A 24,287-nucleotide genomic window follows, 5' to 3' on the forward strand; every position below is an offset into this window, starting at 1 on the left:
ATAGATAAAAACCAAAGAACAAAATATATTAACAAAATATTAATCAGGTACAATTAGGGCTAGGAGGAAGACAAAATATAGTAATAGGATATTGAATATTACAGTTTTGGAGTCAAGGAAGGCATCTCAGAGGAGGTAACATTTGATCTGAGACCTGAATGATAGGTAGGAGTCAGCTGTACAAAGGTCTGGGCCGGAGAAACCAGGAAGAAGTAACAGAAGTATAGGGTCCTGAGGGTGGGGTGAGCTTGGGGTGTTTGGAGAATAGAAATCAGTACTTCTGCCACATAATGAAGAGCAGAATATCTGAAAGTTAAAATTCTGTGTTGCACCAGAGCAACTCAGAGCCTGGGTAAAGTGGTGTGTTAACATGAGAAAAGTTTTGCTTAGGAATTTAATGGCCTGTTTTAATTCCTGGTCTTCATTTGATCAGGTGTGTGCTCTGAGATTTTTCTTTGCCTTGCTAGATTTCCATCATCTGATATTTCTGATAAGTCATAGTGTCAGACTAAATCACTGATATTCAAATTGTACTCCATGAGCCCCCCGCCTCGTTGATGGGGTTCAGCACTCACCACCAGCTTCAACAAAAATAAGGCTGTATTCATCGCTTACATTTTCCAAAACAAGCTTATCTAAACAAAGACTCCTTCAGGTCAAAAAAGTTTATAACATTAGCCAAAACTATCAGTTTAATTATTTAAAACTTCAGAACTAGTGATTCTAAGCTATAGATAATTTTGCATCAATAAAATGGAAGGAAAAAAAATGCAATCTAAATATGAAAAGGATTACCTGGCAAAAGAGTAAGCTACCCATGATAAAAGTTTTGCAAAAATAAAAACAAAAACAAACAAAAAAGCCCTATGTTTAGGAAGGTTGATGCCTATAATAAGAAAGGAAATACTTAAGAAATAGTGTCCTTTGGCCTATGACTTAGTGATTCTTTAAAAAAAAGAAAGAGGGAAACAGAACAGAGTCAGGTGATACTCCTCTGCCCCTTGTGATGCATCCTTAGCCAGTCTAATGGTCTATCATGATGGTGTTCTGCTATTTAATCTCTAAATCATCCGATTCTTTAGGGACACCATGGACTATAGCCCGCCAGGCTCCTCTGTCCATGGGATTTCCCAGGCAAGAATTATGGAGAGGGCTTCCATTTCCTTCTCCAGGGATCTGCATTGGCAGGCAGCTTCTTTACCACTGAGCCACCACCAGTCTAACCCTACAGTGTCCCTAGGTGGGCCTCTGGGAACCCAGGTAGAGCTAGGGGAAGATGAGAGGCTGCCTTTTTTTCTGTTAATGTGTGAGGAAAAGGGAGGAGGCCAGGACTCTGATTCCACATCTTCCCTCACTGTGAAACTTTAGGCAAGGACTCTCATTCCTCTGAGTTTCTGTCTCCTCACTTATAAGACAGAACACTGGCGTTTTCCCTATAGAAGAGTCAGAGAGGGAACAGGTATCCTGTGCTCTGAATTACTCTGTTTTAATATTTGTATCATGATTGTAATTTACCAAATGTCTTTTACATTCAAAATTCCTGATATAACACCTGCATGAGATAGTGGTGAAGGATCTAAAATGATCTTGACTTTAGTAAATGGTTTATGGAACACTCGATGCCTTCTTTAAAAAACAGAAGTTGTTTTTGTGAGTACAGGCCTTCAGATGGACAATTTCAGGATGCTTAAAAGTAACAATTATCACCTCTTTCTTTTCTAAGTCACCAGAAGTGATCACTGTATCCACATTGAAATTGATCACTAATAACTGAATAACATATCTGGGAGACAGATAAACCAAATGTTGATAGTTTGGATGCCTTCAATCAACTAAATGGAAATATTTTATGAGAGGAAAGAGTTATCACTTTATTAGTAATGAACCTTAGCCTTTAAATTTGAGACACCCTTGTCCACTTGGCTAACATTTTAAATTTTAAGCAAAAAATAAAAAAGGCTTGGGAGTGCAATTCTAAGCTCTCAACCTAACCATGGGGCTTTCATCCTCTGCCAGGCCAGAGTGACCACAGAGCTGCTGGATGAGCCCTCTGAAATCCTTTTTTGGATTACTATCACATTTTCCAGACAGCAGGAGCTTGGCTGTATGACCAAATCTTCTCAGCTTTCATGGGGCTCCAAGACTGCTTTGTTTATAAAAGAAAAAGAAAATCTGGGTAGAAATTTACTTTTCTATTTGGCATGCTGGCCCCACAGAGCAGGAAACTACTTTGACATTACCAGACACCTACAGTGGCATTCTTAGCCATCTTTGTCTTCCTTAAGGATAAAATATGTCTCACTGTTTTCTTCTATTTATCTATTTACTCTTATAACACATTTAGTATGTCAAGGTTTTTTGTTAGACATCAGATGTATAAGGAAGGATCCCCTGATAAAACAAATGACAGGATCTTAGAAGCGACTCAGATTTGTTATAACTCATGAAGAGTTTAATAAAGAGACTATTTACAAAGTGGACAGAGTAAAGGAAAACTCAAGGGATAGTATAGATCCCAGCCCACCAAGCCCCATGGTAAGAAAGGGGTTGGTACAATTTCTAGGGTTGAAGAAATAAAAACAGAAGAGAATTCTCCACATTCATTTACTCTCCTCTCCCTGCCCCAATCTCCTACCATGGTTCCTCATTAGTTAAACCCAACAAAAGCCAGAAGGCAAGGCATTCTCTTGGTGTAGTCTTACAAGTCAGTCTCTTCTCGCAGAAAGCAGGAGGAAGCAGGTAGAGAGGGGATCTAGAAGGGAAAATCGAAGACACATGGCAGCCTGGGAGGACAAAGATAATTTAAGCGGTATGTTTCTACTTTGATTTTCATCTAAAGTGTGAGAGTGAAGTCTCTCAGTCGCGTCCGACTCTTTGTGACCCCATGGACTGTAGCCTACAACGCTCCTCCGTCCATGGGATTTTCCATGCGAGAGTATTGGAGTGGGGTGCCATTTCCTTCTCCAGAGGATCTTCCCAACCCAGGAATTAAACCTGGGTCTCCCACATCATAGACAGATGCTTTACCATCTGAGCCACCAGGCAAGTCCAATCACAAGGAAAGTCACTGAGGAAGTAAAGTCTGAATTTTTCTGCCTATACATGTGGCAAATAAAACAAACAACTGAAAAAACTCATAGTGAATTGGGTTCAATCACCATGAATTGGTGTTCTTTTTCTGTTTTTAAGCTGCATTTCTTCTCAGAGGCAATATATTATAATGGAAAGAACAAAAGCTTTATTCCTGGGTAAGACCAATTCAAATATTCACTTTGACTTTACATTCTCTATGTGCCTTGGGGTAAATTATTTCACCTTTCCCAAGATTAATTTCCTCACTGGTAAATATGAGACTAGTTACATCTACCTAGTACTATGCATGACACATAGTAACAGCTCAGAATAATTTATCTTTCTTAACAGCTAATAATATTATGATTGTTTAAGTATCAATTCTAAAACATCAGTAATTCTATGTTTCAGCTAAAAAGTAGGTGTCTATTGCAGAAAGAAAATATTTAAGAAGCAGTATCCTTTGGCCTATAGCTTAGTGATTTTTAAATTATCTGTTTTCTATTATTGGTTAAATTTGACCCTTCTTCAGAAGCTCTGTGCATTACAGGCTATAACTCCACTGTGCCAAAGATTGAATTATAGATCAGGTCAGCTAGAAAATGTCCTTAAGATTATGTCATTTATAAGTCAGACAACTCTGGTGGGCCCCAAAGTTCATATCATAGTATATTATGTGATCTACCATGGCCTAGAATTCCATCACACAGAAGCCTTGCTCACATGCAGAAGAGAGAGATGACAATTGTCAAAAAGATCATAAAGTGTGAAGGAAAATACACTTTAAAAATGGCAATGCCTTATTTTGGGTGGGTATGCAAGATAGTAAGAGTTAGAAAAAAATGAAAAATTGTACCTAAAACTATTGACTAATTAGCCAGTGTTATTCTAGGATAAGGAACACAAGAGGAACGCTGCGAATATATTCATTTATTGAAGACTACATAAAAAAGAGAAAGCATACAAACTAAAGTGCAAAGAGCCATCATATGAGAAATACCCTGTTCACTGGAGGTGAACAAAAATTGAATAAAGGAGAATTAGTAATACTGTTATGCTAAGCTTTTTATGAAGAAGAAATTGACCTCAAAGTCTCCTAAAATGTTTCCTGACCATCAAGTTTAGTCTTTCTCTGTAATTATGCACCCAAATATGAGTCCTATATAAACCAAGTACAGATTATTTAGTGACTATTATATTTTGTCTCAACCTGGAATCTTTTGAGTGCACTAAAAATAGAACTCACTCAAACTAGTTTCATGGCAAAGGGTAATTATTTGAAAACATACAGATATGTCATGGGGAAGGTTTCACAAAGCCTGGAATCAGGAATTGGAAAACAAGTGCTGAGGTTCCTCCTGCCGTGTTTCCTCCCTGCTTCGCCCCAAGTTCATATCGTAGCATATTATGTGATCTACCATGTGATCTAGCATCTCACTCACTCTCCCTCTCTGGATGCACACCCCTCCTCCTCCTGGGCATGTACTCCTCCACCATAGTCCTGGCTTCACGTTCAATCCATCACACACAGGCTGGAGGCCCAGTTAGCGAAACAGAGACTCCACCTGGCTCAACTTATTTCAAGTGCTTTCTCCAACCCCATTTTCTATTGGGAGGTTGCATCACTGAATTGCTGCCCAGAAAGGAAACAGGCTATATAAAAGCAGGTCATGATCCAATTAGAAAGGGGAGAGCAAAAACTAAAAGATTGTTAAGAAAAGAAATGGAATGTAGAGTGTGTGCAGAGTTATATGAAGACAAGATGGAAATTGTTTTAAAAGGTCTCACTAAGTTTTAACAGGTGTTATTATTCCAGGATATTAATATTCCTATTCAGATGTCATTAAAACACAGACTTCATACCATATAACTGCTTTTTCATTTACCATCTACCCCCTATGCCCCAAGCATGATTTCTAACCAAGAACTATTCTAGCTTTCATTTTGCATTTTTGTATTGATCATTAAAAAAAAGTGAACGATGTATAGAAAATTATGGGTGGGGTGTCTAAAGAAGTAAATCAAAAGCAAACAATATCCCATACAGCAAAACCCAAAATGTAAACATTTTTGGTGTATGGCCTTCAACTTTAACTCTACACACAAATCTATTCATAAACTTGATCTTATATGACTTTATAATTTACATAACTAGTTTAAAGTGTTTTCTGTAAGTTGATTTTTTACATTTGCTCTTTATAATAAATATTTCTTTCCATTTTAATAATGGCTATATATAATTTCATAAATATCTGAACAAAATCAATTGACTACTCAAATTTGTCACTATAAATATATAAACAGAATATATAGACATACAGATGTCAAAGTATGCATATACAGATATTTATGCATATATAATCTAATCACCAGATGGTCAATACTGAAATCAAATTGAGTATATTCTTTGCAGTCAGCAAAAACAAGATCCAGAGTTGACTGTGGCTCAGATCATGAGCTCCTTATTGGAAAATTTAGACTTAAATTGAAAGTAGTGAACACTATTAGGCCATTCAGGTATGACTGAAATCAAATCCCTTATGATTACACAGTGTAAGTGACAAATAGATTAAAGGGATTAGATCTGGTAGACAAAGTGCCTGAAGAACTATGGATGGAGGTTCATAACTCTGTACAGAAGGCAGTGATCAAAACCATCTCAAAGGAAAAGAAATGCAACAAGGCAAAATTGTTGTCTGAGGAAGCCTTACTAATAGCTGAGAAAAAAAGAGAAATCAAAGCCAATAGAGAAAAAGAAAGATATACCAAAATGAATGCAGAGTTGCCGAGAATAACAAGGACAGATTAGAAAACCTTCTTAAGAGAACAATGCAAAGAACTAGATGAAAACAATAGAATATGAAAGACTAGAGATCTCTTCAATAAAACTAGGGATACAAAAGGAATATTTCAGGCAAATAGGAGCACAATAAAGGACAAAAACTGCAGGGACCTAACAGAAGGAGAAGAGATTAAGAAGAGGAAAGAATACGCAGGAGAACTGTACATAAAAGGTCTTAATGACCTGGATAATCACACTGGTGTGGTCACTCACCTAGAGCCAGACATCCTGGAATGTGAAGTCAAGTGAGGCTTTGGAAATATTACTACAAACAAAGCTAGCGGAGGTGATGGATTTCCAGCTGAGCTATTTCAAATCCTAAAAGATGATGCTGTTAAAGTGTTCATTTCAATGCCAGCAAAATTGGAAAACTCAGCAATGGCCTCAGAACTGGAAAAGGTCAGTTTTCATTCCAATCCCAAAGAAAAGCTATACCAAAGAATGTTCAAACTACCATACAGTTGTACTCATTTTACATGCTAGCAAGGTTATGCTCAAAATCCTTCAAGCTTGACTTTAACAGTATGTGAACCAAGAACTTCTAGATATACAAACTGTATTTAGAAAAGGCAGAGGAACCAGAGATTAAATTGCCAACATCTGTTGGATCATAGAAAAAGTGAAGGGATTCTAGAAAACCATCTACTTTTGCTTCATTGACTATGCTAAAGCCTTTGACTATGTAGATCACAAACTGGAAATTCTTAAAGAAATGGGAATACCAGACCATTTTACCTGTCTCCCTAAGAAACCTGTATGCAGGTCAAGAAGCAACAGTCAGAACTGGACATGAAACAATGCACTGGTACAAAATTGGGAAAGGAGTACATCAAGTCTGTGTATTGTCACTCTGCTCATTTAACTTCTATGCAGAGCACATCCTGCAAAATGCTGGGCTGGATAACTCACAAACTGGAATCAAGATTACCAGGAGAAATATCAACAACCTCAGTTATACAGATCATACCATTCTAATGGCACAAAGTGAAGAGAAACTAAAAGAGCATCTTGATGTGGGTGAAAGAGGAGTGAAAATGCTGGCTTGAAACTCAACAGTCAGAAAACAAAGATAATGGCATCCAGTCCCATCACTTCATGGCAAATAGAAGGGGAAAAAGTGGAAGCAGTAACAGATTTTATTCTCTTGGGCTCCAAAATCACTGCAGATGATGCCTGCAATCATGAAATGAAAAGATGATTGTTCCTTGGAAGGAAAGCTATGACAAATCAAGATGGCATATAAAAAGGAGATACATCACTTTATCAACAAATGTCTAAAGTCAAAGCTCTTTCAGTGCTGGAGAAGACTCTTGGACGTCCCTTGGACTGCAAGGAGATCCAACCAGTCCATCATAAAGGAAATCAATCCTGAATATTCATTGGAAGGATTGATGTTGAAGCTGAAGCTCTAATACTTTGGCCACCTGATGCAAAGAACTGACTGACTGGAAAAGAAACCCTGATGCTGGGAAAGACTGAGGGCAGGAGGACAAGCATGTGGCAGAGGATGAGATGATTGGATGACATCACTGACTCAGTGGACACTAGTTTGAGCAAACTCTGGGCAATAGTGAAGGACGGGAAAGTATGGTGTGGTGCAATCCATGGTGTTGCAGAGAGTCAGACATGCCTTAGTGACTGAACAACAACAAAATATATGTGTGTGTGTGTGTGTGTGTGTGTGTGTGTGTGTGTGTGTATACGTCATCTTAGACTGAATTTCTGGAAACAGATTACTTGGTAAATGATTGAGATGAACTACCCATATAGCAATCTGAAAAGACTGCCAATATCCATTCTCTTCAGTGTTCAAAATATCAGTGTTTAGACGGTCAAAAAAACAAAACACCACTACTAACAACAAAACCTGACAACTGGAAAGGATAAGTCACCACGCTGTTTTCATGGACATTTTTCACAATTACAGAAGTTAAGCAATTTTAAATTCCTGTACCTGATTGCCCATATTCTAATTCATATGCTGCTGTATAAACTCTTTGAAAGTTTCCCCCCTAACCTTTAACAGTTATTACCTTATATAAACAAGGTTTTCCTTTCCTATAATCTTTCTTAAAAGTAAAAAGACTCTGGTATAAAATTCAGTTTAGATGATAATTGTGGGATTGGTAATATTGTTGCTAAAGGAGTCATAAAAACTTGTTTCAAATGTAGGCTTCAATGTTTAAACCTTAGTTAGACACCGTGTAATCACTTACAAAATGGAGACAAGAAACCCTACCTTCTGTAATAAAATTAATTTCTGCTCAGGAATTTTAGTATGATACTTCCTCTGCCTAAAATAATTTTCTCATCTTCCTGGCTTCTACACATCTTTATGACTTAAAATACTCCATTCACATGAAAACTTTTCTTTAACTCCGCTCATGTTACTTGAGGTGAATCTGGTTATATGTCCTAAAAGGTCCTTTATAGTAATCACTGCATGTGGCAGTTCTGATTTTTAACATTTGGGTTTCTTTCTAAACATTTACATTCTTTGAAAGTATGACCCATTTATATCTTGTTCACTACTGCATCTTCAGAGTTCTTAAGAGCTGTACTTAACCAGCAATAAATTATGTGTAAATTTATGAACGAATGAACCAATTTTGCCTTCTGATGAATAATTCATCTTCATTCCAGTTTCATCATCCTTTTATCAATTATTGAAAATATTGTGTTTGTTTAGTTAGAGGTAACTAGAATGAAATCTAGTACAATAGAGTGGACTCATTTTCTCAAGCATAAAATGATATTTTACTAAAAGCTTGCACACTTGTGGTGACAGAGGAGGTGATTTTAGATAGTTAAAATTATTTAGAATACTGATATGAGTACTTTTGTTGAATCTATAAGGTGATCTTGGTCTCCTGTTTTTGTAGAAATGAATAATGAACATTCCATCTGTCATCCCTCTCCTGGATACATAAATAAGAAGACTTATCTCCCACCCCAACCCCTACTACCCTTTGGAATTTGTCAGGTCCATGTGGTGTCTCTTCCAACAACACAAGAGATGACTATACACATGCATATCCCCAGATGGTCAATATCAAAATCAGACTGATTATATTATTTGCAGCTGAAGATGGAGAAGCTCTATACAGTCAGCAAACACAAGACTGGGAGCTGACTGTGGCTCAGATCATGAACTCCTGATTGCAAAATTCAGACTAAATTGAAGAAAGTAGGGAAGACCACGAGGCTATTTAGGTATGATGTAAATCAAATAACTTAAGATTGTACAGTGGAAGTGACAAACAGTTTCAAGAGATTAGATCTGATAGACTGCCTGAAGAACTGTGGATGGAGTTTCCCAACATTGTACAGGAGGCAGTGATCAAAACTATCCCCAAGAAAAGGAAACGCAAAAAGGCAAAATGGTTGTCTTGGAAGGCTTTACAAATAGCTGAGAATAAAAGAGAAGTGAAAGGCAAAGGAGAAAAGGAAAGATATACTCATTTGAATGCAGAGTTCCAAAGAATAGCAAGGAGAGATAAGAAAGTCTAAATGATCAATGCAAAGAAATAGAGGAAAACAACAGAATGGGAAAGACTAGAGATCTCTTCAAGAAAACTAGAGACACCAAGGCGATATTTCATGCAAATATGGGTACAATAAAGGACAGACATGTACCTGACAGAAGCAGAAGATATTAAGAAGAGGTGGAAAGAACACACAGAAGAACTACACAAAATATCTTAAAGACCCAAAAACCACGGTGGTGTAATCACTCACCTAGAGACAGACAGTGGGCCTTAGGAAGCATCGCTATGAACAAAGCTAGTGGAGGTGATGGCATTCCAGGTGAGCTATTTCAAATCCTAAAGGATGATGCTGTGAAAGGGCTACACTCAATATGCCCCCAAATTTGGAAAACTCAGCAGTGGTACAGGACTGGAAAACATCAGTTTTCACTTCAATCCCAAAGAAAGGCACTGCCAAAGAATGTTCAACCTACCACACAATATTGCACTTATTTTACATGCTAGCAAGATAATGCTCAAAATTCTCCAAGATAGGCTTCAAGAGCACATGGACTGAGCAATTCCAGATATTGAAGTTGAATTTAGAAAGACAGAGGAACCAGAGATTGAATTGCCAGCATCTCTCAGATCATAGAGAAAGCAAGAGAATTCTAGAAAAACATCTGCTTGAACATTGACTATGCTAAAGCCTTTGACTATGTGGATCAAAGTAAACTAGGGGAAATTCTTCAAGAGATGGGAATACCAGACCACTTAACCTGCCTTCTGAGAAGGCTGTATGCAGGTCAGGAAGCAACAGTTAGAACTGGACATGGAACAACAGACTGGTTCCAAATAGGAAAAGGAGTACGTCAAGGCTGTATATTGTCATCCTGCTTATTTAACTTCTATGCAGAGTACATCACGTGAAATGCCAGGTTGAATGAAGCACAAGCTGGAATTAAGATTGCTGGGAGAAATATCAATAACCTCATACATTCAGATGAACCCACTCATGTCAGAAAGTGAAGAAGAACTAAAGAGCCTCTTGACGAAAGTGAAAGAAGAGAGTGAAAAAGCTGGCTTAAAACTCAGTATTCAAAAAATGAAGATCATAGCATCTGGTCCCATCACTTCTTGACAAATAGATGGGGAAACAACGGAAACAGTGACAGACTTTATTTTCTCGGGCTCCAAAATCATTGCAGATGGTGACTGCATCCATGAAATTAAAAGACACTTGCTCCCTGGAAGAAAAGCTATGAGAAACCTAGACAGCATATTAAAAAGCAGAGACATAACTTTTCTGACAAAGGTCTGTATAGTCAAAGCTATGGTTTTGCAGTAGCCATGTATGGATGTGAGAGTTGGACCATAAAGGAGGCTGAATGTTGAAGAATTTATGCTTTTGAACTGTGGTGGTGGAGAAGACTCTTGAGAGTCCCTTGAACTGTAGGGAGATCAAACCAGTCAATCCTAAAGGAAATCAATCCTGAGTATTCATTGGAAAGACTGATGCTAAAGCTGAAGCTCCAATATTTTGGCTACCTGATTAGAAGAGTTGACTCATTAGAAAAGACCATGATGCCAGGAACAACAGAAGGCAGGAGGAGATGGGGACGACAGAGGATGAGATGGTTGGATGGCATCATCAGCTCTATGGACATGAGCTTGAGCAAATTTCAGAAGATGGTGAAGGACAGGGGAAACCCAGTGTGCTGCAGTCCATGGGGTCATAGACTCAGACACAACTGAAAGACTGAAAAACAACAAATATGTACAAACAGTTCAACAGAAATATGCCTTAACAAAGGTAAAGGGAAAAAAGAATAAAATTTTAATGCATGTTACCACATGGATAAGTCTTGAAAACATTGTGCTAAGTGAAATAAGCCAGTCACAGAATACAAATCATATTATGTGATCCTGCATATATGAGTTACCTAAGTCAGTTGAATTCAAAGAGATATAAATCAAAATAGTGTTCTCCAGGGATGAAGGGTAGGAAGCAATGGGTAGTTAGTGCTTAACAGGTATCAAGTTTCAGTCTGGGATGATCAAAAAGTCCTAGAGATGGATGGTGATGGTTGCATAATGATGTGATATATTTATGTCACTGAATTGAATACTTTAGAAAGGTTAAAACGGTAAATTCTATGTCACACGCATTGTATCACAATAAAAAAAAAAAAAAAGAGTCCAGATAGTATTCAGATATTTTAAAAGTTAGTCTGCTGTGTTAGTCAATCAACCTTATCTGACTCTTTGCGACCCCATGGACTGTAGCCCACCAGGCTCACCTCTCCATGGAATTCTCCAGGCAAGAATACTGGAGTAGATTGCCATGCCCTCCTCCAGGAGATCTCCCCAACTGAGGGAGTGAACTTGAGTCTCTTGCATTGCAGGCGGACTCTTTATTGTCTAAGCCACTAGGGAAGCCTGATAAATAATGACAGTTTGGGAAATACTGACATAGGGAATACACACGAGCTTTCAGATCAAAGAGACCTTGGATTTCAAGTAGAGCTGTTTTGTACTTGCTGAGAACCATGGACATTTGTTGATCTTTGTCAGACTCACTTTCACTGCCTGTGAAACCAAGGCACTGTAAAGATATGCAAGGAAACATGCAAAGCACTTAAACAAAAGTAGGCACAGTGCAGAAACCCAGTTAGTGCTTCCAATTGTTATAGTGCCATTGTTTTTGTCATGTTTTAAAATGAAGTAGGAGACTGAAGTGTTTTCTCTACAGTATTATTTTTTTTCACAGAACATAAATTTGATTAGAAATCAAGTTATGAAAAACAAGATTTTGTTCCAGTGGAGTTATTGAATATTTTATCATTTTAGAAGTCCAATTTTCTTCATTCATTCTCAGTGTATTCTGCCTTTATAAGATAAGGAACAGATTCAATTTATGCTGTCAAACACTAGCTACCTAGCTATCTAAAAGCCTGTTCCTTTTAACCTTCTTTTATGTTTACCTTGCTGAAATACAGTTAAATGCTTTCAATAAAACATAAAACCTCCAACAGTCAAAACCTACGAAAGATTTCTATTCCTATATTCAGCTAAATAGTTCATTTGTCTGAAAAAATATACATGAACTATTTAGCTTAATAAAATTTTACACTGTTGCTTTGTAAACAACATGTAAATAAGAATGATCATTTCTAGTCTGATGAATGAATTTTTGTCAAAAGCCCATTATGTAACCATATTATTCAGGGTCATGGGAGAGCAGAAATAAGGATATCACCATAGACTCTAATCACAAGGAACTATAAATCTTACTAATTAATGATATGAATGATCATCTCTGGACAAAGTTTCCAGTGGTAGTTTAAAGCAGCTAATAATGAGTCAAATCTTACCCTACATTTCCTAAAATAAAATCTATGCTATCTCATGAAGTCCCCTTAAAATAATAGTATTTAGCATGTTATTTCTTAACTCTGCTTCTGTCCATACTGTGTCCCTGTCTGAGGGCCCTTTTCTTGTATACATGCCTGCTTACATCCTATTCTGTCTCTAATGTCCTCCTCTCTGAAATCATCCTCATCTACTTCACTCTACGATGTGTGTGTGTTCAGTTGCTCAGTGGTGTTTGACTCTTTGGGGACCCATGGACAGTAGCCTGCCAGGTTTCTGTATCCATGGAACTTCCCAGGCAAGAACGCTGCAGTGGGTTGCCATTTCCTACTCCAGGGGATCTTCCCGACCTAGGAATTGAACCTGCTTCTCCTGCACTGGCAGGCAGATTCTTTACCAACTGGGTCACCTGAGAAGCACTCTATAATAGTGTTTCAGAAATGAGTATGACCTTAAACATAAAATTCTAAACCAGACTGCAGACTGTTTTCTAACAGTGGCTAGAGGGAAGATATTCCTTTTGACTGAAACCTAAAATGTCTTAAAGAAAAGAAATCTATTCCCTTATTCATTTATATTCTTCATGGTTCTCCAAAAATGTATTATTATAATTTAGGCATTCAGTCGGAGAAGGGAAAGGTAACCCACTCCAGTCTTCTTGCCTAGAGAATCCTGTGGACAGAGGAGCCTGGTTGGGCTGCTGTTCACAGGGTTGCGCAGAGTCGGACACAACTGAAGCGACTTAGCATGTTGCATTGGAGAAGGAAATGGCAACCCACTCCAGTGTTCTTGCCTGGAGAATCCCAGGGACAGAGGAGCCTGGTGGGCTACAGTCCATGGGGTCTCACAGAGTCGGACATGACTGAAGCAACTTAGCAGCAGCAGCAGCAGCAGGCATTCAGTACCTGCTAATATGATTTAGTTAAGATAACTGTATACAAGAAGTGATGCTCAGTCTTTCTAGTTACCAAGGATAATGATCTTTTCATTAAAGACATTGCAAATGCCCCACAGGCATTTAAGTTTATTGGTATCACTTACAGGAAACTAGTGTCCAAGATGTCTTATGAAACTTGGGCTTTTCTGCCTTATTGTTCTCATCATTCCATCTTAAGAGGATACTGTGAAATGTATGCAACCTCACAAACAAAATTAAGCAAAGAAATCAACCAAATCAGTCAAACTACTCATATATTTTTAGCGTGGGATAAACATATTACAGGGTTAAATTAACATTATAATTTAGGGAAACGTCCTCATCAGATGAGAAGTAAACCATACATTTTTAATGTAGCAGCCAGGCCATTAGACTTTTTCAGTTCCCTAAGTATTTAACTTGATCGCTTTGCTATAGAATGCTACTGTTAGATAATCCTTTGTCCACATTATTATATTCCATTTTAAAACCTCCAAATAATGAGTATATGGAACTTGGTGTAGTGAATAAATTAAGTTAATAAGGTAAATTTAGATCTAGTGCAAGAAAAGAGAAAAATAAATGACCAGTCTTCCCAAATCCACTGTCTTCAAAATCTATAACGAGGACTGTCAAAAAGAAAAAAGTCCAGGACCAAAACAATCTAATTTTTTTTCATTTCTTTTTTCTCTCCTTTATGCCATCAGGAAAAGATCTTTTTTAAATTAATAACAACTACATATAAGAATTTTCACAATTGGTTGACTGTGTTTGAAATGAAAGAAGAGAAAAAAAAAAGATCATTTTAAACTATATCTAACATACAATTAAAAGGCCATAGATACAGACCTGAGTTTGTGATTGTTACACCTTGGAATTCTTATTCTCTCACTAGAGAAAGTTAATTGCTCCACTGTTTATGATATCCTGTCTTATTTACATATCTATATTCAATTGTATTCTAATTTATTGATTTACTCTATTTGATCATATCCTTATATAATATATACACACATCTATATCTGTATCTATATCTAAAACTATATCTAATATATGCTTCCTATATTAAACTGGGCTTCCCAGTTGGCAATAGTGGTAAAGAACTGGCCAGCTAATGCAGGAGATGCAGGAAACTCAGGGTTCAATCTCTGGGTCAGGAAGATCCCCTGGAGAAGGGCATGGCAACCCACTCCAGTATTCTTGCCTGGAGAATCCCATGGACAGAGGAGCCTAGCAGACTACAGTCCCCAGGATTGGAAAGAGTCAGACATAACTGAAGCAACTTAGCACACATGCAACAGTAAACTGGGACTGTTTACGTCATGAGTCAAGCAGTTAGGTAATTTTAAAGCAAATTAAATAAAGGAAGAGACATCAAGTGATGGTGATAATTATGGTCTCCCCCACTAATATTTTTATTAATAACAATATAACAACAACAATAATAATAAACTATAGTAGTTACCATGTGATGAAAACGACCATGCCAAGTATTTTACATGTCATCTTATTGAATTCTCAAATAAGTCTGAAATTAGGTACCATTCTCCCAGTTTCAAAGGTGAAGTGACCACAGCTTAGACGAAGTAACCAGCTTGCCTAAGGCTGTAATAGCTTGTTTAGTGGCAAAGCTGAATTCTAACCTCCGGTTTGTCTGACTGCCTCCCAAGCACAGCCATATCAGAGTGTGCCCTGATCAAGGCTTATTTCTGGTCATTAGTCACTCCATTTACTCTGCTGAGGGTCCTCAAAGCTGGATTGTCCTTGCTTCTCTGTCTGGCACCTTTGTTTCATTGCTGGGCAATGTGTCTATGCATACAACTGACACTTCCACTGTGCATGGTCAGATCTGCCTCTCTTTAGCTAAATGTAGACTCAGGCCTGAAAGGAATGGCTCAACATAGGCAATAGACTGGGCTTAAAAACGCCCATTTGATAGTCTTATACAGCACAAGTTTTAGTTAGTCCCTTATGTACTCTCTTAGAACAGATGTAGATCAGGGAAGATGGGACATGGGGAGTCAATTAATACAAAAGACCACATGGCATAATTTTCAAATGGGTAGTAATGTCCAGATATTTTAACCACTCACAAAGCCAATAGTTGGGACCACATTGTTGTCCCACATTTATGCATTTATGGTAAGTCAGTATTTCTGCCTGTCTGGAGATTATCCAGCTATTCTCTTTGGAATGGACCAAGTATTTAAAGAAAAACAGAGAAAATCTTTTTATCTTTCTGGCTTGGGAAAAGTAAAATAAGTCCTGTCAATAAATATCTTTGGACTTCACAAATTTCCATCATCCTCGATTATTTATGTCTTTTCAAACCTCAAACATACACCATGGGGATTTGATAGTATACAATTTTCAGTCAAATTGCCACAGATACCCATGGAGAATTCAGTTTGATGTGGGGATTATCCCTTATTTTTCTTTGATCAAAGTTGCAGCTTGTGGATGTTTCTGGACCACTTCAAACAGTTGCTTTGGAAAGAGTTCATGTGTGTGTTTCTGTGCTCCAATCTCTGATCGCATAGCTCCCCTTGGCTCATCCAGACAGGATCTTGGACTCTTTTCACAGACACTCTTAATTAAAGGAAATGAAATTGACACCCCCATGGGAAAACTAGAACACTCTAGTTTAGAGAAGCCATTCAATTTGTTGGAAGTAAATACTAATCCCATGTTATAATTATAACTTTAAAGATTCTGTGACATGTATACCACTTGGGAGATTTTCATATGAAATATGAGCTTGTAGGGAAAACTCAGAAGTGCTTCTATGTGACACACACTTTTCTTTCCAAAGAATATCTTGGTAAAAAAGCACTGGTTATCTCAGAAAAATAGCAAGATAAAAATAATTCCCTATACTTAACAATTACTTAGCATCTGCTCTGTGTTATGATTTAAGTATTGGCTGATGATATACCATTGTAAACATTGATTCATTCTTTTCAATTCATAGAGTTTGTCTCCCCACTACTCTATCACCTTCAATCCCCACCATGATTTTTTTTTTCTTTTTCTGGTTTTGTGAACATGGAGTGTTTGTCCTTACCTCCAGGACTTTAGATATACTGATTCTTCTACTAAGAATTATCCTCTACTCTTACTTTCACCTTTTGACTGCTAGAATTCTACTTATGCTTGGTCTCTTAAAGATATTTTCCCCAGTAAGTCCTCTCTGATTTTCTAATTCTAGGTTCAGTGACCCTTCTACTAATATATATTCCTATAGCACTTTGTTTTTATCACCTCAAAGCCTTTTTGACACAGTAGGGATTGCCTCTTTGTTAGTATTCCTCACCCCCACAACATCATAAGCTTCTAGAATGCAGAGATTGTCTATTTACTATCATATGGTTCAGCATCTAGCATAATCATCAACACATTATTGTTGTTTAGTCACTAAGTTGTGTCTCACCCTTTTGTAACCCCATGGACTGCAGCTCACCAGGCTCCTCCATCCATGGGATTTCCCAAGCAAGAATACTGGAATGGATTTCCCTTTCCTTCTCCAGGGGATCTTCTCAATCCAAGGACCAAACCTGTGTTTCCTGCGTTGGCAGGCAGATTCTTTATCACTGAGCACTTGGAAAGCGCTGACTAACACATAGTAGGTGCTTAATAAGGCAATACTTGATTTAATAACTATGACCACCATTCATTGTATCTACTGTTTTCCAGACATTGAAGTTGTACACCTGACACTTTTCATATCTACTGTTTCCATCAACCATGGAGTGATCATGTTATTATTTTCACTTCAGATATAAGAAAATGGAAGTTTAAGTTAGACTCTCCACAATCTGTGAGTCCTCAGCAACAAGGCCTGTGCTCACTCTCATTTTACCACAGCTCTTAGAAGATAGTTTTCCAGTACATTTTCAACCTCGAAACAAACAAAACTACTTCCATGTGAAGCACATAGAGATTTTTAACTAGTTTGCTTTGAAATATTTTAAAGTAGATAAAAAGATATTTATAAGACAAAGCAGTGCTTATTTACAGGCCCCTCTTAAGCATAATTATTTCTGCCCTTTCATTCTTGCTCTGTGAAGAAGTATTTTCTTCCTCAAGACTGATATTCTAGGGTAAATCACCTTGAAAGAAATAGGCAAAAAGGAGTCAGAGATAACTTCAATAAAGATGTTTCCACAAGATGCACAGAAAAACCCAAATGAGCTTTTTTGGCCAACCCAATACTATGTGGTGAATTAATCCATACCCCTTAGTTCTTGTGAGTTTAGCACTGTGATCAATGATACAGTCTCTATAACTAGATTACTGGGTTCAAATTCTGGCTCCTGGGAAAATATAGCCTTGGGCTAGCTAGTTACTTAGTATCTTTGGATTCAATTTCCATATCTGTAAATTGGGAACAAAAAGAATAGCACCTGCAGCAATAGGTTGTTTGGAGGATTAAAAAATCATGGTCACTACATAAAAACTATTTTAAATATCAACATCATTATTTTTACTCAAAGTTTCCTCTGACTTAGAGCTTCCTCATCTCACCTTATACGATTGTCGGCAAGATTTGATATAATATATGCAAAACATTCAATGGTTCCTAGAACATAAACATCTTTCAACAAAGGTAATTATTATTCCTTAAATAGGGGAGAGAGGTGGTTGAGTTGGGTGGTCCAACACAAATCTCAGATTTCCACCCTTAGAGCCAAGCTCTCAGTATCTTCAGAAAGCCATCTTTCTCCTTGTGTGCCCTAAATTTCACTGCAAAGGCAATTCTCAAAACAGTTAATCAGGTCAGGCTTATGTATATAGCTTCAGATTCACAGGTGGCCAATGGATTCCCTAATTTAGGTCCAACTGTCTAACATTTCCATCTGGTTTAAAAGCATTTATTTTCTTTAACGATCTTGCTGGAGACAATGGTTCCCCATAAATGACTTTGCTCTTTGCCCATATTAGTCAGATAGTACTCTATCTGTAGAAAGTAACACCCATTTCCCACCACTTTTTGTCTTTTTGTAGAATGTCTTTTAAACCGAAAGCAAAAGAGGTGCAATAATTGTCCCTAGACACTATCATGTTCCTTCCTGATTCCTTGATTGTCTAAAAGTGAACTGGGAAAACTATAATAAAGTTCTCTTCAATAATTAGTTCATTGGCCAAGGAAAAATTGGCTAAGAAAAAAGAATTAGCAATTCTGTTCTGTCATTAAAGCCTCATTATTCAGGGGTCCAGTTAACACAGTTTTATAAATGAGAACTAAGAACAGCTGGTGGATAAGATGAAAGAAGCCAAGTGCATTTGATTTTCTCTGCACTCTGCCTCTTCCATTATTAAAGAAAAACATTAAATTTTATTGTTGCAAATGCAGTGATCAAATTAAAATTTGGATGTATATGTTGATGTCATATAATAAAATAATACTAAATTAGGGGATTGTACATGAGCTCTGTTATCACTTCTGTGATTAACTCTAACAGACAAATTACTTAACCTTTTGGCTTTCAGCTTTCTCATTACTCAAATTGCAATAACTATATCATCATTCAATAATAATAATTAAATGTATAAATTCCTGTGAAGATACTTTGAAAAGCATAAAAATTATATATATTATCTATACTTTTTGTGTTTATTATCTCTACTATTTGTAAAAATAGCATTTATGTTAGTCATCTGGAAAGTTTTTGAATATATTAGGCAATTATATTATTCCCCAACTTTATATTTTCTTTATAAAATCCAGCAAGCATTTTCTTAATAATAAGTAATTAAAAGGTAGAAAATAAAGACAGGTAAACTTGGAAAGCATTATCAAATAGGTAGATTTGGCTAAATAGAAAAAGGTCCTTGCTTGATTTAGAAAGATGTAAATGATGTTGATGATGATGATAATGAAGGTGATGATAAGATTATGATAATGATAATAATAAAAGTCATGTATATGTAGCATAGAAGATTTTTATAATGCACTTCTGTTGCTGCTGCTAAGTCACGTCAGTCGTGTCCGACACTATGCGACCCCATAGACAGCACCCAACAGGCTCCTCCTTCCCTGGGATCCTCCAGGCAAGAATACTGGAGCGGGTCGCCATTTCCTTCTCCATTATAATGCACTAGTATATCTTAAAGTACTTGGGTTTCTATGAAACCTCAGGAAAGAAATAAAAGTATATATGCATTATTCTTATATCACAATGAGGAAGCTGATAGTCAAATGAGTTAAATGCCTTGCCAAGGTAAAGTAACAATTAAATGGGAAACAAGAACCTTCACTCATTCATTGGCTTATTTATTCATTCATTTAGTCAACAAACACTATCTGCCGCTTACTCTGAAGTATGACAAACACTACTTATTCAGAAATGAACACAATGCAGAGGACCAAATATATTAATATGAGAAGGAAAGATAAATAATTCACTTAATAAGCATAACATAAAAGAGTGAGGTCAATAATAGTAATATTCCTAAGATATTATGGATGCAAAAGACAGCCACTCTGCTGTCCCAGTTTATTCCAATGTGATTTTTAATAATGAGACTATTGACTTCATTTGCTTCCTTATGCCAGGGTAGATGCACTTGATATAAAAATTACTGCTGTCATTTTCCTATTTAATATTTTCAACCTATTATATCCCATCTAGTACAGCTTCTCTAGGTCCATTAGAAGAGCTATAAGCCTACAGAACATTTCAAGTATTTGGACTCTGGAAGTACTCTTTAAAAAGACCAAGTCCTAAAGCTGGAAAAACAGGAATAATTTTGACTACAAATTTTTCTTGCAGATTTTCTAGTTGACTAACCTACTGTTTCCCTGAACAATGAACTGCTCCTTTTAAAAGTGTGTCTTTGGAAGTCATAAAGAAACTGAGTCTTAAGAGACCAATGTAGCTGGAAAATGGCCTTAACAATTTAATAGCAGTGGAAACTCAAAATTGAACGTGAAGAGAGTACCACAAATTGCTATGTTGAGAAGATTAAGTACCCTAGAAAATGACCTAAAAATCTAAAACAGAAATATATACTTTCATAAAGAAAAAAAGAGAGAGAGAGAATTCAAAAAAATAAGAAAACTTAAGGGAGGGGATATTATGTATACCTACGGCCGATTCATGTTGCAGTTGGACAGAAAACAACAAAATTCCATAAAGCAATTATCTTTCAATTAAAAAATAAATAAAATTTAAAAAGAACATTCTAATTAATATAGCCAGGGGGATTCATGAAGACATTTTACTCATAAAGTAGGGATTCCTGTGAAGAGGGATAAAAAAAAAAAAAGTACAAGAAATCACTCTTAGAGATTAAAGATATGATTACAAGCATTTACAAACTATCAATAGAAAATCTAAAATATAAAGTCAAGGATATAGCTCAGAATATTTAAGAATAGCAATAAAAATAAAAACAAAATAATAAGAAAGGAATGAGATAGTGAGGCTCAAATCAAAAGATCCAGAATTTTACCAATAGGATTCCTTGAAAGAAGTAATAATAAAATTAAAGGAAAAATTATTAAACCAGTAAAGGACAACTATTTTCTTGTGGCTGAAAAAAGACATGTTATCAGATGGATGGGACCCCTAAATATCCTGTGCATGACTAATAAAAATAATAGGAAAAAATCCAAACTTAATAGCACCCTTGTTAATTTCAATACCCAGATACTCAACACTCCCAGAGAAAGGAAATAAACTGACCCTGAAGGAAAGAAGAATAGACATTTACTAGCTTCTAATCAGTGACCTGATGTCAGAAAACAATGGTGGCTAATACCATTAATATTTTTAGGTAAAAATAATTTTCAACTAGTATTTGAAACATAGTAAGTGTGTCAATAAAGTCTGATAAGAAATCAAGGTACTTTAAAGCATAAGATTAATTCAGAAAGCTTGTGTGTGTGTGTGTGTGTGTTAGTCGCTTAGTAGTGTTTGACCCTTTGTGACCGCAGAGATGGTAGCTGGACAGGTTCCACTGTCCATGGAGTTCTCAGAAAGCTTATGGTGCACATATTCTTACTTGAAAAGTCACTGCAGGATACACTTTATTAACAAAAATGAAACACATATGAGTAAATAAAACATGGAGTAGGAAAACAAGTACACTGAGCCTAGCAGATCAGTGAAGGGAAGTTCTGAGATTAAGCCTGGGTAGCAATTGTGAAAAGCCCTAGTCCAGACTGGAACAGGAATGCACAGGTTTCTAAGAGAAAAAACAGAGGACAGAGGTTAGGGAGGAAAGAGGGAGGAAGTCACTTGACTGAGTAGAACTTAACAATGAGCCCTAAGAGAAAGGATTAAAAAACTGAGGCCAGACAAAAAGAAAAGCAATTAGAAACCCTGAAAAAATACAATTACTATGCAGGAATATAATGGCCTAAACGTGAAGCGACTTAAATTATTGGTAGATTTTAGGAAAATGATCAACTATAAGAAAAAAAATATTTAATGTGAATGTGATACCAGGAACATTCTCCATTAAATGGCCTGAGATGTTTTGACAATGGATTCAGACACAAGAAAATTCACTTTTGGTCCAACACTGAACAGTCAGTTTGGTCACTCAGCTGTGTTCAACTCTTTGTGACCCCACGGACTGCAGCACGCCAGGTTTCCTTGTCCGTCACCAACTCTCAGAGCTTGCTCAGACTCATGGCCATCAAGTTGGTGATGCCCTCCAACCATCTCATCATCTGTCATCCCCTTCTCCTCCTGCCTTCGATCTTTCCCAGCATCAGAGTCTTTTCTAGTGAGTCAGTTCTTCGCATCAGGTGGCCAAAGTATTGGAGTGTCGGCTTCAGCATCAGTCCTTCCAACGAACACTCAGGACTAATCTTCTTTAGGATGGACTGGTTGGATCTCCTTGCAGTCCAAAGGACTCTCAAGAGTCTTCTCCATCACCACAGCTCAAAAGCATCAGTTCTTCAGCATTCCTCTATCTTTATGGTCCAACTCTCAGATCCATACATGACTACTGGAAAAACCATAGCTTTGACTAGACAGACATTTGCCAGCAAAGTAATGCCACTGTTTTTTAATATGCTGTCTAGGTTTGCCATAGCTTTCCTTCCAAGGAGCAAGTGTCTTAATTTCATGCATGCGGTCAACATCTGCAGTGATTTTGGAGCTCCAAAAAATTGTCTGTCACTGTTTCCTTTGTTTCCCCATCTATTTGCCATGAAGCAATGGGACTGAATGCCATGACCTTGGTTTTTTTAATGTTGAGTTTTAAGCCAGCTTTTTCACTGTCCTCTTTCTCTTTCATCAAGAGGCTCTTTAGTTCCTCTTCACTTTCTGCCATAAAGGTGGTGTCAGCTGCATATCTGAGGTTATTGATATTTCTCCCAGCAATCTTAATTCCAGTTTGTGCTTCATCCAGCCCAGCATTTTGCATGATATACTCTGCATATAAGTTAAATAAGCAGGGTATCAATATACAGCCTTGACATACTCCTTTCCAAATTTGGAACCAGTCCCCATTTCCATGTCTGGTTCTAACTGTTGCTTTTTGACCTACAAACAGCTTTCTCAGGAGGCAGGTTAGGTGGTCTGATATTCCCATCTCTTTAAGAATTGTCTAGAGTTTGTTGAGATCCACACAATCAAAGGCTTTTGCAAAGTCAGTAAAACAAAAGTAGATTCTATTCTGGAACTCTCTTGTTTTTCTGTGATCCAGTGGATAGATGTTGGCAATTGTTATCTGGTTACTTTTTATTTTCTAAATCCTGCTTGAAAATATGGAAGGTCTTGGTTCACATACTGTTGAAACCCAACTTGGAGAATTTTGAGTATTCCTTTGCTAGTGTGTCCGAGGTCAGGGGTGGCAGCCTAGAGGAGCTACCCCACGCCTGAGGTCAGTGGATGAAAGAACCAAACCCACGTCCAAGGAGCAGTGGCTGCACAGGCGCAGGAGGGCCAAGAGGAGCTACTCCACATTCAAGGTCAGGAGGGGCGACCTCATCCAAGGTAAGGAGCAGCAGCTGCGCTTTGCTAGAACAGCCATGAAGAATACCCCACATCCAAGGTAAGAGAAACCCAAGTAAGACTGTAGGTGTTGCGAGAGAGCATCAGAGGGCAGACACACTGAAACTATAATCATAAAATACTAGCCAATCTGATCACATGAACCACAGCCTTGTCTAACTCAATGAAACTAAGCCATGCCATGTGGGGCCACCCAAGATGGATGGGTCATGGTGGAGAGGTCTGAACAGAATGTGGTCCACTGGAGAAGGGAATGGCAAACCACTTCAGTATTCTTACCTTGAGAACCCCATGAACAGTATGAAAAGGCAAAATGATAGGATACTAAAAGAGGAATTCCCCAGGTTGGTAAGTGCCCAATATGCTACTGGAGATCAATGGAGAAATACTCCAGAAAGAATGAAGGGATGGAACCAAAGCAAAAACAATACCCACTTGTGGCTATGACTGGTGATAGAAGCAAGGCCCAATTCTGTAAAGAGCAATATTGCATAGGAACCTGTAATGTTAGATCCATGAATCAAGGCAAATTGGAAATGGTCAGACAGGAGATGGCAAGAGTAAATGTCGAAATTCTAGGAATCAGCGAACTAAAATGCACTGGAATGGGTGAATTTAACTCAGATGACCATTATGCCTACTACTGT

This window comes from Capricornis sumatraensis, chromosome 8, assembly GCF_032405125.1.
Source record: "Capricornis sumatraensis isolate serow.1 chromosome 8, serow.2, whole genome shotgun sequence".
NCBI classification, from domain to species: Eukaryota; Metazoa; Chordata; class Mammalia; order Artiodactyla; family Bovidae; genus Capricornis; species Capricornis sumatraensis.